Genomic DNA, 19,960 nt, shown 5'->3' with positions numbered 1-19,960 from the left:
TGCCAAACCTGATCTTCTACTGCTGACGGAAACTTGGTTTTCGGAAGCCTCCCTTCCATCCTTATTGGCTGCCCTCCCCTCGACTTACTACGCTATCCGTGCCGACCGTCCTGGCGAGAAAGCGGGTGGAGGTGTTGCTCTCATCGCTCGCTCTGATCTCCAGTTCCAAGTTATCCCTTCACCTTCTCTGGCAGGAGTTGATTACCTGGTGGCTCGTTCTACATCTCTTTCCCCCCACTTAGGCATTGTGCTTGTCTACCGCCCTCCCCAACCAACCCCGTCTTTCCTTCCGGCCTTCCAAGACCTACTTGGCACCTTGGCGGTCAACTATGCCTCGGCTTTAGTCCTCGGGGACTTTAACTACTGGCCTTCAGACCCCAAGGAATCCGCTCCATCAAAGGAATTCTCAGAAACTCTCCTTTCTCTTAACTTCACTTCTTTTGTTCATACCCCTACGCACACCCACGGTCATATTCTAGACCAGGTGTGGTCCCTCAACTGCTCCCTGTCTGCACTGTCTGTTGTCCCTTGCACATGGTCTGATCACTTTTTAATTTCGTTTTCCCTTAGTCGTTGTCTGACCAAGACCCCTATCCTCACTAAAAATTCTTGGGCCCGTAATTGGGGTAAGGTCAATCTGTCTGATCTTTCAACCTCACTGCTGTCCTCCTCTCCCCCTCTATCGGAACTGGACTCTGCAGCCCAAGCCAAAGCCATTGACTCATGGCTCTTGGAAGGAAGCGATTGCCTGGCTCCTCTTCGACGCACCTCGATTAGACGCCCTAAAGACGCCAATCGGTGGTTTAACAACGAGCTGAAAGATCTGAAGCTCACAGTTCGAAGGGCAGAACGCAAATGGAGATGGGATTACTCCCCCGAGTCCAGGTCCCGTTATGTCCATCGCCTAGGGACCTACAAGCATAACATCACAGAGGCCAAGAAAGCTTATTTCTCGGCCAAAATTCTGGCGGCCGAGAACCAACCTAAGGAGATCTTTGCCATCACCCACGATCTGGCCTTCTCCGATAGGACCACACTTAAACCCCCTCCTTCCCAGAAACTCTGTGATTCACTGAATCTTTATTTCGTCGAAAAAATTTCGACAATCAAATCTAACATCCCCCCCCCCCCTTCTTCTTCTTTTGTTGATCCCTTGCCGCCCCCTACCCAAGCCCTGTTAAATTCCTTTCCTCCCCTTTTGGAAGAACTTTTTCTGTCCCTCCTTCCCAAAATCAAATCCGGCTCCCCTTCTGACATATGTCCGGCCCATATCCTACGGCAGGTCTATACTGTCTGCTCCCTGCCTCCTCTGGGCTTTCTTAACGACTCACTGGCCCGAGGAGTTGTCACTCCATCGCTAAAAGCTGCTTCTATTGTCCCTATTTTGAAAAAGCCAGGAGCCGACCCCTCGGTGATGGCTAACTATCGCCCCATCTCCCTTCTCCCCTTCCTGGCGAAGGTGCTTGAGCGACATGTTACATCTGTGCTCAGCCCCTTTGCCGAGGAGAATGGGAGGCTGGCTCCGTGCCAGGCTGGGTTTCGGCCTAAGCACTCGACAGAGTCAGTGGTGGTGTCTGTATTAGACACCCTCCGAGAGGGTATGGACATGGGCAGATCTCAGGCGCTGGTCCTCCTTGATTTGTCCGCCGCTTTTGACACGGTGGATCATTCCATCTTGCTTTCCCGTGTCAAGGCGGCGGGCATAGGAGGCTCAGCCCTTATCTGGCTTTCATCTTTTTTGAGGGACCGGACCCAGGCGGTCCACCTCGGGGAGTTTTCAGCTACCCCCTGTCAGGTCCAGTGCGGTGTTCCTCAGGGCTCTTCTCTCTCTCCTTTACTGTTTAATCTTTATAGCGCTCCTCTTATCTTTGCCTTACAGCAGCGGGAGGTGACGGTATACAACTATGCCGATGACCTCCAGCTCATCTTCAATCTATCTTCTACCCCTGATTCTATCTCTAATTTCCAATCTATTCTATCTTTCATCAGGGACTGGATGAATTTCAACCACCTGAAACTCAATCCCGACAAAACGGAACTTGTGGTGACGGGTGGTTGCTCCAGTCCCTGGAATTCTCTCTTTTGGCCCCCCTCCTTCGGTTCTCCTCCCACCCCTGCTTCCTCTGTTAAGACTCTCGGCATCAAGTTAAACGATAAACTCACTCTGCACTCCCAGATTGGTTCGGTGGTTTCGTCTTGCTTTCTTACTCTTCGTACTATCCGCTCCATCTCTCGCTTCTTTTCTTTCCCTGCACTCAAACTAATTATGTCCGCACTGGTCCTGTCCCGCCTGGACTACGGGAACATTTTGTTCAATGGCATCCCTCAGTACAGCCTGCGTAAACTGCAATTAGTGCAGAACCAGGCTGCCCGCCTGGCCTTTGGTCTCCCCAAATTCCACCATACCTCCCCCCTCCTGAAAACCCTCCACTGGCTCCCCGTGCGGGAACGCGCCCTATTTAAATTAGGCTGCATGGCGTTCCAGGCCAGGACTGGCCTAGCCCCCTTTTTTATATCTTCTGCCATCAAGACCTATGTCCCGGGCAGAGACCTCCGCTCCTCGGCACAACTTCTTTTAGCAGTACCCCGCTACCGGGAAAAAAACAGGGTGGCTCTAAATTTTCCACTCTCGCCCCAATTTTCTGGAATTCTCTCCCCTTCCATCTTAGATCCCTCACTCAGTACTCCAGTTTCCGCAAGGCACTGAAGACCTTTTTATTTTCTCAGGCTTTTCTCTCATAAGCTCTGTCTGCCTTTCCACTTGACGTCCTAGCGACTGTTCTTGCTCAGCTGGCTGCCTGCTACATTAGCTCCAAGAAACCGTCCAGGTGTACGTTGCGCTTGACAAATATTTTAAACTTAAACTTAAACTTAAATGTGCGAGGCCCCTCTAATTTACTTAAGTGACCCCTTGCAAAGCATTCAGAGACACCGCAGGAGACCCATTGTACAGGATTTTAGCGCCCCCACAGTTTTAACTGTCAGCCCACAAGCAATTCTTACACCTCCAGTCTGATAGGTGTAAGAATTGTTTGTGGGCTGAGAGTTAACAATGTGTGGGCGCTAAAATCCTGTAGAATGAGCCTCCCGCATTGTCTCTGAATGGGTCTGCTTGCAATTGGGACTATGGGAAGCATCTTCCTCCCCTTGGTCTCCAGACACCATTCCTTAGAGGCCCGGGGGGGCCTCCCCTGGACCCTAATTGCAAGGAGACAGGGAAACAACAGGGCACACGATCGGTTCCGGACGTATGCTGGTGGGCTGAGCGTGAAGCCCTGGGCAGCTGCCCACGCTGCCCATGCCTAGCTCCGGCCCTGCCCTACAGATTATGAGTTGTGCATGCAGCACGTGCACACAGGGGGCGGCAGTGCCAGGGTTAAAAAAAATGGTTGGGGGAGCTGCAAGGTATCCAAATCCCCAGGGTCCTTCACTCCCCGGGCTTTAGGTATTGTAGGAGTGCTGGTTCCTGTAGTGTCCTGGGGTGTCTATCCCACCCTCCCATTGCAAGGACTCTTTTCTCTCTTTCAAAATGTAAATGAGATTGATTTTCTACTTTGGGAGCTGCATGTTAGTAGCTCCCCATGTGGAAAAGCAATGGTGGCTCCCAAATGCGTTGAAGTTGTGCACCAAAGGCGCTGGAATCGTGCACCCTACAGATTATGAGTCGTGCATTCAGTGTGTGCACACCAGGGGGCCGCAATGAGCACTGCGGTTGGTGCGTGACTTTTAATTTTACAGTTAAAAAATAGTTCTTATCAGTAATTTCTACTATCCCCTATGACCCCATCCCCCGAGGCTTAAAAAAAAAATGGGGGGGACCGTGGGGGAGCCACAATGCCGCCACGGTCCCGCCGGCTCTCTGCATCCTTTGGGAGCTGGCATTGCTTTTCTACATGGGGAGATGCTAAGTTGTATATGAAAAAGCAATCTGGTTAGGATTTTGAAAGTGAGAATACATTTCACTGCTCTCTCTTTCAAAATCCAAACTAAGGGGCCTATTAGAATGACGGGCGGATCCTGTCGGACAACGGGACTGCCCGCCAAAAGGGTGGGGGTCCCGTCCTTGGAATTAGGATGCACCCGCCACAGTGGCGGGTGCATCCCGCATTTTTAACATTGCTTTCAGCACCGCCCGCCGCATAGCTAAAAAATCAGGTTGTGCGTTTCAAAGCACAACATGACAGGCACCCCGCGATGCCTGCCATGTTGCACTTTGAAATGCTGCGGGGTACCATAGGTACCCCCCATGTGTACCCTCCACCCCCCCAGAGTCCCAGGGGGCCCGCAACAAGCCCCCACAGGGAGTCGCCGCATGCCTTTCCGTGGCGGCATTGCCTCCATGGAAAGGCATTCCCCAAAGCCCATCCTAATATGGCTGGCGGTGTCTGATAGACACCGCAACCATATTAGACATTTCCGTCCGCCGCGGACCCCCCAGCCATCCTAACGTGGCGGGGGTCATTTCTGTGCGGATGGCGGGCGGATAGCCGCCGCCAGGCCGGTGGAGGCTACCGCCAGCCTGGCTGGAACAATCCGCCCGCCGTCCTAATGGGCCCCTAAGTTTGCTATGGGAGAGCGGAAGGGGTGAGAATCACGCCCTCTCATAGCAAACAGCAGTGTCCCAGGGGTAGGCACCCCGGGATACTGCAGGAGCCGGCCCTGGGGTGTGGTGGTCTCCAGGGCCTTAGAGGGCTCTAGGCACAGGGTAACGTAGTCTGCCTCCCACATTACACTAAATCCAGGGGGTGGGGTTTCCCGGGGATTGAGGGTGGTCATTGAGGTCCTCAACCTTTTAATTTTGAAGGGGGGACATTAGTTGCGAAAGTGGGCAAGGCGATTGTAAATCTGGTACACAGTGTTCTGCTTTTCTTTCTGTCATGTAAAGGATCCTAGGTAAATATAACGGTTTTTGTACAGCCAGTACCTTTCAATCCTTCCACCATATGGCTTTCTGCCTGTTACCATAGAAACAGTTCATGGAACAGTTTAGTGAGCACAGAGGTTAGAAGTTCACCACACAATGTTGCTAATCGAAATAGTTACTTGCTGGAGTTTTAAAAATGTTCCATAGGAACAGTTAGTCGTAGAAGAAGTCAGTGGAAAATATAATAAAAATAATAGCAGGTGTTTGCTGGGGCCCTCACAGTCCCGGGGCTTCACTCATGTTGGGAGGGGGGTGCAGTAGGCTGTGGAAATTATATCGGGAAAACAAAAATGCGGCTTATTGTGGCTTTTCTTTAATATAATGTGGAATAATGTTTATTTATTAGGCAGTGTTCACTTTTGTTACGGATACAGTCACTTAGTTACAGGAAATGAATTAATATGTAGAACGGCTTGTTCTGTATGTGTACGTGAAACAAATGTAAAATTTAATTGGCTAAGGTGTTCTAACAACAATCTTAATGTTCATTTGGGTGTGAACTATTGAAAGTAGAAGTATTCTCCATAATTCACTTCTGCTCCAGAGAGTTGCAAGGACATCTAATTGGCTTACATGTTGTATGGAGGACTTTCCTGAGCTTTATGTTGGTTGGTTGCGAACTATTGAAAGTAGAGGTGTTGTCAGCCATTCATTTCCACTCTGCAAAGTAGGAGAGACATCTGATTGGCTGACGTGTTCCAAGGAGGACTTTCCTTAGCTTAATGTTGGTTGGCTGTAAACTGTTGAAAGTAAAAGTGTTGTTAGCGATTCCTTCCTGTTCGCGGAGTATTAGGGTAACGTGCTCCAAGCGGGACTTTACAAAGCTTAATGTTCATTGGCTGTGAAGTATTTAAAGTAGAAGTTTTGGCAGTCATTTCTTCCTCCTTTGCGGAACGACATGGACATTCTATCGGCTAAAGCGTTTCGAGCACAAGTTTGTTCCTTATTAGGTGGAAACGGTTCACTGTTGTCAGAGATTTTGTGACGCACTTCCAAAGGATTATGACAAAGGAAAATATTGGAGGGGAGGTTAGGAACACTATTAACTCTGCACAGTGCTCATAAGGTGTTGGAGAGGGTTTAAGAAGGTAACATTTGTTTTTATATGTTTTGAGGGCCATTTATCTAATTGACGTGTGGTTTAAAAATCACGGCGGAAAAATGACAGTGTCATGCGCTGTTTTTTTTTTAATCAAATTTGCGGGTGACATACTTTTCAGGAGTACTATTTACTTATAATGTGGTGTTTTCTTTTCTGATGGGGAGGTGTGGTTGCGCAGCAAAAACATCAGTCTAGGTTTGAAACAGTTTTTATTTAGCAAGTACAAATAAACTTTCTTCAGAAACTGTCGCTGTATATATGAAAGGGGTGACATTTAAAAATGGAATATCATAAAATATCAGTTAAGCGTGGCTATAGCCTTCTTTTTTCTGCTACAGTTTGTAAAAGTGTAGCCCCATATTCTTGATAATGTAAGAGGGCATCAGTTACTTTTAGATAAAGTAGAATAGAATTGCTACAACAAACACTCAAGCACTACATAATCAAGGTCAAGAGAACAAGTAAAAACAGTTTAATTCAAGTGACTTCATATTACATAGAAATGTATGCATTATTATTTTTCAAATTTGTATTCTATAGAATTCAGGAACGTTCTGTCGTAGTGCTTAAAGGTTGCACACTGTTCCGCTAACAAATTACATACTCACTTAAGAATATATAGGATGGTAATCTTATAAAATACAGTACTGGTCCTATATATTCTTTAGGGAGAAGGTGAATAGGAACTGCAAATAAGAATAGAAATTAGAAAATAACATTCAGAAATGTAGGGTTTATTAAATATTTAAAATAACAAAGTATGCATGATAGTTAAATTTTTTATTCTGCTTTTAAGTAAAATATGTTTCTTGGAAAAAATATGTGATCAAGTACGTTTTAATATTTGAAAGCTGTGTTACAGATGGTGCAGAAAAATCTCCTATTCCTCCTCTGTAACAATAGGACAATCTATTACAATATAACGATTGATACCATTGTTACAGTAAAAAGAAAAGGAAAATAAAGTTATCTATTTAACAAAACATCCATAACTAAATACTTTAGAGCGGTAATTATTTACTGAATTTATTTTCTCTGGGGGGTGAAAAAGTTTAATCTTCGTGGCGACGGGTTATAAACTCCTCTGAGATCATGATTGTGAGAATTATAATATATATATTCACAGTATATGATCAAAAGAGGGGAACAGACTAAAAACCAGAAGCTGGTGACATTGATTATATATCTTTACTCTTTGTGCCGACGGGTCATGTACTCCACTGAGATCAGCTAACTGTTAATGTTATAATAAACATATTAGCAGTATATGATCCCTATGGGATTGTAAATGTTTAGGGTTTGCGCCAACGGGTCACCAACACCTCGCAAGCGAAGTACAGTGTCAATATTATAATATAGAAAGTCACAATATGTAAGCTGAAAGGGGCCAGAAAAGGAGCAATGTTTGTTGTAATCTTCCTGTCTCAGAAACAAGCTGCTAACGTTACAGAGAAAAAGGAAAAAACATGTAATCACATTTTTTCTAGATATAATTGTTTAAATATTGACAAATAGCCACAAATTATAACTAAGCACAATGCCTATGACATATTGAAACAACTTACAACTCCGGAATATGTTTCTTGACGAAAAAGAAGAATCCGATGCTAGAAAAGGGAACCTGCATCACAGATTGGCGACTCAGAAATAACTTGTGAAAACAAAACTAATCACAGAGTAGATGTGGTTTATATAGCTTTTGGTTGTTTAATAGTCTATGGAAGGAAGATTTGCTCAGCCCATGTAGATGTCACGTTTAACAGTTTACACATGGTCACTTTTTAACTGTTTTACTTCTGCACGTGTTGGGAAAAGTTACAATCTGTGAAGCTGTAAAGGTTTCGATTTCCATATTAACACGTATAAGGTCATTATTATCTACATACGTTGGGGAGTTTAAAAAGTGTTACCCGGCAAACTGTGTTCTTTGCATTCTCATGATTAAAAACATTTGAATAGAAGACATAAAAAAAATATCGTTTACAATTGAAGAAAAAAACGGATTAATATTTGTTATTTCTATGCTTCTTAATTAAAAAAATGCTAGCATTTTTAAATTGTAAAGCTACCCTCGGAAAGGTGTGCTGGCGCTTGGGGCGTTGGGAAGATTAAGCAAGGTATTACTTACAGTGAGACAGTGGTGGGCAAAGATACTGATGGACTTTGGAATCGAACTGTGAACGCTGTTCTTGAAAGTCAGGTATTATAGGTGCTGTGTCATACTTTTACCACACTTATATGTTAATTACTGCTAATTAAATTGAAAATATTCTTAAATTATAAGTAGGGATCCTTGATTTATGTTTTTAGTGATGTTAACAGATAAATACAGACAGAAAAGTATTTATTTTCCTCTCTGTATTTATTTTAAAATATGGATGAATACGGAAATTGGGTTATTTTTTGAGCGTTAGTAAATGCTGTCAATAATGAGTAGTAGGTCAATAGGTCTGTAGTTATGAAAGTAAAAGGGTCAAAACAATAAAAGACTTTCAGAAAAGAGCAATATATATCCTCATATAATAAAAGTTGCACAATTTAATATAAAGGTTGTGAATAGTTTATCATCCAAGAGTGTTTACATGAGTGAAAACGGTCAGTCTTTCAGCCATGAGTGCATATTTATCAGTAAAATAAATGTGTAAATATACTAATTTCAGATTCATTTTTCTACAAAATCTGAAATATAGAGTAAATAGACATACAATTATTTAAAATAAAAATATGGATAAATATAGATGGAAATGTCCAAAAAATAAATACCATAAAACCAGGAGGTATAATTATAAGTTATAAAACACTACTGTTAAGTTTGTTTTTACTATAAAAAGTATACACGTGTTTTTGAATTTTACTTAACAAACACTATAGGTTATAGGGATATTGTAGTTAGATATTGATCAAAAGTTATACTAGTGTATGATGAGGTGTATCTGATTGTCACGTGCATGATGTCATCAGTGATGTCATCAGTGATGTCATTTGAGATGTCATCAATGATGTCACTGACCATGTCATGAATGATGTAATATGTGACATCATCAGCAGTAGATTGCGGGTGCGCGAGTTATACTTAGTACAACTAACTATAACGGAGGAATTTCAATGGTTTTGTATGAGTGAAATGTCCAGCTAAGTATAACACCCCTGAAACCTATGTTTTTTTCAGTGAATTTCTAAGGTGTTTTAAATGATAATTCCTAACTATAACCTGCCTCAAACCTATGGTTTTTTTCAGTGAATTTATATATATATATATATATACACTCAAACTCAAAAAAAGCTTTATTCGATTGTATTGTAACAATCATAAAAACCACTGATAAAATACATAGTACATACAAAAATTTCCATTGCAAATTTAAAAAGATACACATTTTATATGATAAAAATACATTTCATTTATATTTAAATCACATAGTCAGAGGTACAGTAAAAGAATAAAAACAACACATCCAAGATAAGCCACCTCCTCATTCCTAGATTGCGATGCTCTTTCTTTGATGCAATTTTTTTTTTTTTAAACATAGACATCCTCCAAGCTACATACTCGTTTTCTAAGAGATGAAGCTTAATGAACGCAGGGCGGCATTGTCTCAAGCCATAGTTCTGTAAGATCGGTACTATCCAAGTCTTTCTTTGCTCTTTATGGAATTTACAGAATAAGACCTGATGTAGGGAGGATTGATTTGACAAACAATCACATGGACATAGTTGTAACTCCCTTGCCCAGTCGTTCATATTGGGGAAAGAATTTAGTCCGTGCATTGTCCCTAATCTAAATCTTATTAATAAAAATCTATCAAAAACACTGGGAACGAATACTAGATATGGCTGGAGATTATAAATTGTAAGTACCATCTGGTGCTGTAGGACACTGGGCTTAATGATTTCCCCCGTCAGTGGTAGTGTGTCCAAGAAAGACAGGGTCTTTTTTCTGAGGACTTTCCTGGGTACCATAGTGATGGTGCTAGGATTAGTAAAATATTCGGGACTGCCCATATCTTTAGTAAAATCTCGAATATACTTAACCCATGGTATTCTTTGGGCATCGTCCAACCTAAGACTATCTTGTAGTAGGTCCCTGTTAAGTTTAGTCTCTTCCTTAGACCAGATCCTGTGCCAATGATGTTGGATATATATGGGAGACCCAGCTCCATATGACAGACATATATATAAGGACCAAGCAGACTAAAAATTTTAAAATGAACATTCTTCATTTTTATCTCCACATTTCTCTAAAAACAGTGATATACAAATTTTCATGGTATCATCAGAACTACTAAAATCATGTGCAATGCACAGGTTTCATGTGGCATCCTTCACCTTTGCCACTCACCTATCACCCACTTGGTCCTGAAGAAAGCCCTTGTAATACCACTTCACAGGCTGAAACATGTAGACCACCACACATAACCAACTTAATGGTAATAACTCCCGACTAGCTGCATCACATATTTTAGCTTTTCATATATCCTGAGCCGCCAACATTAAAATTAAAAGGCAAGGACTCTCAGAGATATTTTTAACTGTAAAATGCCACCACACATCACACATACGCACCACACCAGCCCCGCTGTAATCAGGCATTATAGCACAACCGGGGGCACTCGGCCGCAGGGTTGGGACACTAATGATGAAGCATGACACCAACTAGGTTGGTGTGTGAGGGGTCTTTTAAAAGCACCTAATGGGTCCATGTACAGACTACATACAGTGACTAGGGGGCATATGTAGGTAGGCTTTTGCGATTCGCAAATGCCGTAATTCGCAGAATTACTGGTGTTTGCGAACGCAAAAGTGTGTTATGCTATGTAGGTAAGAAATGTTCCATGCAAAATTGCTAGTTGCAAAATTTGCGATTAGCAATTTTGCGAGAAATGGGTTCTGCGAATAAATTTGCGAATCCGCAATCTGCGTAGCAGTATTTGCGAAAATCGCAAATACTATCACGCAAAATGTGAATTCGCAATTTCCAATGCAGGAAAAAATCACAAATTGCGAATTAACGAAAATCGCAATTTTGCACTTCTCAATTACCACCAACTCTGACCAGGTGGTAACCAGGTGCAACCTATATGAAGTGGCCCAAAATGCCTCAGTGACTTCTCCCAATGTCTGGGCTTTATGTTATAGCCAGGAGGCTGCACATCCGACAGCTTGAAGAGAGAAGGAGACGCCAGGAGAGGATCTACAGGACACGCATCACCCTCTTCCAACGCACATCCATGTCCACTACAGGCTGCATCCAGTAAGTATCCTGGAGCTGATAGAGGAGCTGACACCCATGCTTGAGCACCCCACATACAGGGCCCACACCATTCCCACACACATACAGGTGTTGTGCTCACTGCACCTCCTTGCATCAGGGAGTTTCCAGGGGGTAATTTCCACAGTGGGAGGGGTGTCCCAGAGCGCACTTTCACATTTTTTTCATGCTTTTCTCAATGCCATGATGCAGAGGATGCACACCCACATCAAATTTCCAAACACACAGCAGGAACTTGACCAAACCAAACAGGATTTTTATCAAATTTTCCAATTTCTCCATGTGATTGGCTGCGTAGATGGAACACATGTCGCACTGTCCCCCCCCATCACACAATGAGTATGTTTTCAGAAACAGAAAATCATACCATTCAATTAACATCCAGGTAGTCTGCAATGCAAAAAATCTCATCACCGATATTGTATCTAAATTTCCAGGGAGCACTCATGATACCTTCATTTTTAGACACTGTGCTTTACATCGTAGACTTACAAATGGCGATTTTGGAGAGGGATACCTGCTAGGTAATTACATGGCACACACAAACAGTAGTATGAAATGTTCCAACTTTCAACATCTCACTAAAGTTCACCATTCTTCTTCCATGCAGGAGACAGTGCATATGCTGTGCGTGACTACATTTTCACACCCTACCTGAATCCAACTACAGCTGCTGAGCGGAGATACAATACTGCCCACAGAGCCACAAGAGCCACCATAGAGAGAACTTTTGGAATCCTGAAAAGCCGTTTCCGCTGCCTCCACAAGAGTGGAGGCACTCTACAGTACAGACCAGAGACATGTTGCAAGATAGTGGTGGCCTGCGCTATGCTACACAATATTGCAATCAAGAAGGGCAACCCAGTGGATCTGACTGACTCTGACACAACCGATGAGGAGGACCCAGTCCCCCAATGCAAACGTGCAGGAGGAGCTGGGGCAGCTGCTGGGCGCATGCAACGTGATGACATCACACAGAACTACTTCTAGGTAAGAGAATAAACCACAATGCCCAACGTTGTTAATCACAAAAAATTTTACTTCCTTAAATGCAGGATATGCAATGTCACACAATGTGACTGTAAGTCTGAAATTTGCACGTGTTCATGTCCACACAGTGCCCAATTGTCATTAACGGAAGTCCTCATGGGATGTGTTGCTTCACAACATACCATTGTGCATTCTGCTCCTTCACCTACGGCGTGAACGTCCTGATGCACCACCATCAGTCTGTTCTGTATTTTCGATGTTGTTGTCCACACCTCTGCCCTGACGGCCACTCCTACGCCTTTCTGATGGTATCGGTGGAGTAGGTATGCTTCTGCTTGATTGGCCATCAGTGCCCATGCTACCTGGTGTAACAATACCCCCAGTTACAGAAGCACGCAGCTGATCAAATGAATGTGTTACCTGCACCAGGCTCTTGGCAACATCCTGACAGCAGTGTGCCATTGCAATTTGCATGCTCACTGTTCTTCTACAAAGCATGGATATGGCTGTAGATTGGTGGCTCACAGCCCTTGCAAATTGGTCAAGCCGTGTTGTTAAGCGTCATTGGTCCCTGCGCTGGGCCTGGCTAGAAATTTGCTATTTGTCTGATGCCAACTCTCACCTCTGACATGTGCCGATTGTGTTGCGCCAGCTGACGCTGAATTGACGATATGCCTTTGCTTTGCAGGCGCTGCACATGTAACATTTGACCCTCCAGTCCAGCAAAAACAGACTCAGAACCTGTTGTGGCACTGCAGGTGTTGTTGCGTGCCCTCTGTCTGGCTCCACTGACAATCATGTTGGATGTGGTTGTTTGGGATCTGCCGTGAGCTGTGCTAGGTGATGCATCAGCCTGTGTTTCGTCTTCAGCATCTGTGGACCCAGATTGCATTTGTAATAATGCAGGTACTATTTTGCGCCATTTGGTTGGCACAGAAGGTGTGTCACGTGTGGCATCCTGGCTCTCCTTCCCTGCCTGGTCCTCTGCTGAAGCTGACTCTCCCACTGCTGCAAGTGTCCTGTGTTGTTGGTCCATCTGCCATTCAATAAAGATTTATGACAACACTATTTACATGCCTACTTGTCTATTTTGTGTTCTTTGCATATTGCTATTGGAGCTGTTCCCTATATACCCTTTGTATGTGTATCTGCCCCTATTTACATAACATATGACTACATTTCTCAATATGCTTCACTGGGTATTACTAAAAACATGGACCAGATTCCAATTCATGCATGTGGATTTTGGAGTTTGGGTGGGATGGCAATGCATTGGGTGATTTTGGCATGGATCTTACCTTCTGTGGTGTCTCTGGTTTCAGAGCTGTCCAGGTCAGCTACGCCCATCACTGCCACAGGCATTAGGGTTGCCTCCACCAACTCCTCCAGTGGCGTCGGCTCAGGTATAGTGGAGCTAACACCTCCAGTTGCTTTGGCTTCTGCCACTATCGTGGCCACCCTCTCCTTGGACCTTTGCCTCATATCGTACCATCGCTTGTGGAGGTCATCGGTGGTACGATGGGTAACGCCAATTGCCTTTACCTTTTCCTGTATGTCTGCCCATATTTTCCTCTTTCTGGCATCAGGCACACGAAGTGAGGCTTTTCCAAACAGAAGGTCATGTTGCCTCACTACCTCCTCTGTTAATACCTCCAACTCCCTCCCAGAAAATGTCTGTTTCCTTTTTCTGGATTGTTCTTCTGCCTGCTTCTCTCCACCTTGCTTTTCTGCACCCTGTGATTCCATTTTGCTCTGTCTCTCAGCCAGCAACTGACTCTGGAACAGGTGCAGGCAATTAGGTGCAGCATGGAGGCTCACACTTCCTGGTTGTGATGTCATCATTCTGCACCTGAATTGCTCTTTCCCGTTTTTGCAATTCCTTATTAGCAAATTCACTAATAAGGAATTGCTATTGGAGTAATCGCACAAAAAATCTGAAAAATTTTGAGAATCGCTAAAAAATAGCGATTTTTTTACCTACATCCGATTTTGCGATGCGGAAAGTGCGATTCGCCAAAAATCGCAATTTCCGAATCGCAAATTCGAAATTACCTACATATGCCCCTAAGTTACATTACACATAGTTGGTTTGTCCACATTGTTTAAGTCTAATATCTATTTGGGGAACAGGACGCAGCCCCTGCCCTATCCCTCGCTCTCCCCTTGATTACTTCTCTTATGTTTTGTCTATGCACACAGCATCTGGAACAATATCCAGTACCATCCCAACGTTGCTCCGAATTTAGGAAAGGGTTAATACATCCCTCTTTAAAGAATACTACATCACAATGCATTAACCATCCATCCACTGGCTTCCTGCCCATCAGCGATTTTAAGATTGTCTTAAACCCTGTCCTCCGGCTAGGTTTGTATTAGAAAAACACTATATACATATACACATGCTAAATCATAGGTTTCACAGTCATGGATCTGTGTATGTAAAAGCTGAGTGAGGGACAGTATACCAGCCATATTCATCCATACACCCAGGAGCTGCTCCACAACACTTCTCCATTTAGGAAACACTAAACTATCACTTTTTGACTGCATTGTGCTGTTGTTTCTGTACAGACTTCTGCTTCCTTTTGACTACCCGAGTACACATGTATAAATAAAGACCTCTTTGCACCGAGTAACTATTCAGGTGATGGTTCTAAAATGGGAATGGTTTTAGGTGGGGGCTGCATGACCAAGATCTGAAACAAACAACACAGTTAACACACTGTCTAAACTACCAATGACTTGTCCAGCTGAGCATAGGACAGGAGGTCTGCAAGGCCTTAGTTTGTTAACTCCTTGCAGTCTGAGGCCGAAACACAAATATGCTGAACAAAAAGCATGTGGGGTTGGATCAGAACAGGATAGAGTGCCACAAATTATATTATGTGGTCCATGTATTAGACCACATAGAAAAATCACACACAATGCTCCCGAGGAGGAACATAGACCCTCAGCAGTGAGTCACAACTTTAGGCCCTTATTCCTGTTGAGACCCAGGTAAACACATAGATGACAGTATGCTCTAGCCTGAGAGTCAACAACAAAATATCATGGCATGCTCTGTCTAGATATTTAACAACTAAGGGATGTGACAGTAGCAGGGGTACAAAGTTTGCTGTGGGCAAAAGTGACCACAGCCAATGCCTGTATGGCTACAATGGGGGAGCAGTGGACCTGAGTAGAATGAAGCTGTTGCTTGTCATGGATACAGATGCATCTATTCCTGTGATCCACCGCCTCCTTCAGTAGCATCTCTGGTACCAAGCAGGCTTTCCCTACCAACCTCAGTGACAGAGTGTGAAGTAGGGTTTAAAGCCTACATTTCTGTCTCCCAGGTGGGCTAACTGTGGGAGTCCCACCTTGTTCTTTGGGAACTATTTATTCTCCAATTATTCCTCATGTTCAGTGGGTGGATTGGATTTTGAGATAAACACTGACATCATTAAAAAGTCAATACCCTTTTCCGCATAGGATAGGATTTTGCTGCTGGTCAAAGATTTATGTAAGTGGAGGGACCGTGGTATCTGGGCATATCTCCACAATGCATACCAGGGCATAAGGTCACATCCTCAGTATTCACAATATAGCAGTGAGGATGTGGCCTTCACAAAATAAGATACTCACTTGTCATCCAACCTTTAAATAACCCGTAGATCACGTTCAAGAATTCTCGGAATCATACCAATAAATGCTTGTTCAGTTTACCTTTTGCCTGAATGGAAACGGCTAGACAGGCATGTAGAATTTTCCACATACCATTTTTTTGTACATGGCAATATTGCTTCTCAAAGCTTGGTGCATTCAACTAATAAATTATAAAGGAACACAATGAACCCTGTTCATACTGTGAGATTTGCAGTATCTTCTCTGTGCATCCCGCCTACGTAAGTGTAGGAGACTCTCAGTCCTCGGCTCAGTTTTTACATCTAATCTGAGTCCTCTTTTACCACTTTCTTCTCACATTCCTTGAACTGTCTGCAGTGAGAGCTGCCTCCTGGGGCCTCAGTTCAGACTTTACATTTAATCTTCCTCCCTTATTCCCTCTTTTCTCACAGATTCCTTGCTCTTTCTGGAGTGAGAGCAGTGCCCTTTGTTTCCTCAGTAAAGAATTTACATCTAATCGCTTCATTTATCCCCTTTTTCTTCACAGATTCCTCACTTTGCCTTCAGTGAGAACCACCAGGGCCTTCAACACAGACTTTACTTCTAATCTTCCCCCAATTATTTTATTCCCTCGGTTCTCACAGATTCCTCGCTCTGTCTGTACTCAGAGCTGCCCCCCTGGGTACCGAAAGGCTCCATTAGAAGGGAGGCCCATCTGCTGCTTCGACTGTGTGCCGTGTGCCGAAGGGGAGTTTTCAGACAAGACAGGTGAGTGAACACCTTATAGTTCTTACATACCAGAGGCCAGTTGTGTAAAGTACACAGTTTAGCAGGAACACAGGCATGTATGTAAGTAGCTGTTACAATTCTCAACAAATGGACTGAGTAGGGAGTTATTTTGTTCGTTCTTGAGTCAATATTGCTTAGTAGGAGTTTAAGTGGGGTGTTATCAAAGGGATTTTCATGCCAGATAATATCATCTAACATAAACATTGTGGCATGAATATTATTTACAAACACATCCCTCTTGTGGGTGTAGATTATGTTTGATTAACTGCAATGGAACAATACTGTGCAAGAGATATCTTGGATGCAAAAATGTTTCTGAACAATATCAGGGCTACAATCTTATGGTGCCAAACCAGCTCAGTATTTTACTTATTTTAAGATTTGAGATATATTTTTCTTCTCTTGCGATCCTGAGAAGGGACTGGAGAGCACTGACCAAGCATTGTGGTGGTTAACATGGAAAACATTATCTATGTCATTGCTGGCACTTGTGTCTATCTGTCTTTGTTGCAGCAGAGTAATGAAGAATGTGTCCTCACTGAGCCCATTCAAACATTACATCGGTGTAGATTCTTCTCGGCATTGTGTTCCCTTCACTTCCTTAATCTCTGTAGATGAAGCATCTTCTCTCTGTCTATGACCTAGTCTGCACAAACATGCACTCTTTGCACTCTTTGTGACTAACTATCAAGTTGGACCCAGTGGCTTTTTCATTAATTCTGAATCTTCATTTGTGCTCATATAAGTCAACGAAAACATTAAACAAACTTTGTCTATCTGACATATTGCGCAAATATTTGATATTATGGTCATCAGAAACAATTTTTGATGTTATTTTTGACTTTCCCGTCCCTGAAAACATATAAAATGCTACCACACATGGGCATATAAACAGTTGCACCCTATATCTCAAATAATGGGTAGCCATTTTGAAAAATCAGGCATATTGGATCAACGCGTAATGATAAAGTGGTAGACTTTTCACCATCGTTTTCTACCGGGAATTTTCAATAAGAATCCACTCACAGAAATTGTATTGCAATTAGTTCTAGGTTAGCCCATTTTTTAAACTAATTTCACTAGACTATTACTCAAAATGATCAGACTGACATCTGTTAACACCTCATAAAAATGGCAATGACAATGGAACACTTCCATGTTCAATCATCAAAATCAGCCACATAACGCTATTTTCTGGCAAATGCTAACACTTAGGGCCTTTTTTATGAGTTTGGCAGTCCTGTGTACCACCGTATCGGAGAAGACAGTCCGAGCATGGAGAGCTCGTCAGCTGATCGCATTATTAAAAGTTGGGTATATCGCCATGGTGAAGACCGCAGCTGGACCAACAAGAGGGTCAGCAGACAGCTGTTTTTACGACCAGGGAAAGGCAGCCGCCATAGGGCAGTACTGGGGAGATGCACAGATGTGCATATTACAAGTTGCCTGTTCCATGAGCGGACCGTGGCAGTCCCACCGCCTGCTACAACATGGTGATGACAAAGGATTTGTGGTGTCTACTCAACGCTTTCTTATTCTTCTAGGCAGACTCCAAACTGGATCACTTTCTGCAGCCCACCCCCACACAGCTGGATCTTCACCCCAAGGAATATGACCCTGTTTTTGATGATCTCCAGTTGAGTCATTTATGGGCTGATCCCCGGTAATGGATATATGATATTTTTCCACATGTATCATGCATATGTGTGTATTGGACACATATGCAGTCTAAATGCACACACAGGCATCAATATATTTGGAAAAGTATTCACCACCACTGCAGGAACCTTGCCTCCACATCACTGAAGCAGGCCTAAGGAGTGAGCAGCACAATAGGAATAGGCATTCCTGAGCATTGCTAGAGTTGCTTCTTGCTTGCGACATGACTTGATCAATGCGTTACCTTTACGCAATCAGATGCATGACGCATCTGTCAATGCTTGAGCCATGGTGCGCCGCATTGTAAATACGATGCATCTATGGTGGTGAAGCCTGTGGACATTTGAGATTGTCTAGTGTATACAGAAAAAGCAAATGAATATTAAGAATTAGTTTAGGGAGTGTTACAGTCATTTCCTCAAATTAGGAATTTTGCACTGCACTGACATATTTAAAACCAGTGATGGAAACCTTATGGCTTTCATTTTTAAAAATGTTAAATTATAACTTGTAGATGAGGAAAACTATCAAAAATGTCTTCAAAACCAAAAAATATTTAAAAGTCTATAAGATGAAAAAGAATACACTGAGAACGCAGAACACCTGGCTCTAAAATAATTTGACAGTTACTTTTTGAATACTAATTAATGGTGTGTTTTATATTTAGTTATATGTAAAGTTTATAAAGAAATTAAAATTATATGATGCTAACTCTTTTCCAAAAGAGAGGCACTGACAGACGCATTCACACTCAGATCTACCCAGGCAAAAACAGAGAGACACACATACACACATTAGGAAACACAAACAAACCACATTCATATTGTATATATACCTAGAGATACCCATTCTACTTCCAGACATATAAACAGTCCCAAACCACATATATGTATGCCTGTACTCACATACATAGACTTTGATAAAAAATACTTAGTCAGCAACACACATTAATGCACACTGACACCCAGTCTAACACCTGTGCATTCTAAGACTCACCTAAAAAGACAAATACTTACAGACACATATACCCTAGGAGACACCATATACTCAGCCATATATCTCTCGTACACACACTCACACAGACTCCAGCACACATACCCTTTAGGCTACACAAATTCGATATCAAAGGAACAACCTTAGATGGATCGCCTAGTTCTTCACTGTCAGAACCCAGAAAATCTGTCTACCTCCATTTACCTCAGAGCCCAAGGAAATCATCTGCGATGTCCCTAAGGGTTCATCTCGGAGTCTACCTTCTTCAACACCTACATGACATCTTGGTCCAACATTGTCAGATCCCACAGACTCAACATCATCTCAAATGCAGACGACACTCAACTTATCCTCTACCACTCCTGGAACCAAAACACCACCAGAGCCAGCTTTCACAGGGGCATGATGAGCATCACAAACTGGTTGAGAGAGAACTGCCTGAAGCTCAACATGAGCAAAGCAGACGTACTGACCTTTTGCAAAATCTCCACCAACTGGAACCCCCTGTGGTGGCCAGTGGAATTAGGACCAGCACCCTCCCAGTCTGATCACGCCAGGAACCTCAGCATCATAATTGATTGCAGGCTGTCTATTAAAATCCCAGGTCAATATAGACTCATCAGCCAGCTAC

The sequence above is a fragment of the Lissotriton helveticus genome, chromosome 4_1 (assembly GCF_964261635.1).
Source record: "Lissotriton helveticus chromosome 4_1, aLisHel1.1, whole genome shotgun sequence".
Lineage (NCBI taxonomy): Eukaryota > Metazoa > Chordata > Amphibia > Caudata > Salamandridae > Lissotriton > Lissotriton helveticus.
The sequence above is the reverse complement of the archived record's forward strand: the minus strand, read 5'-3'. Positions refer to the sequence as shown.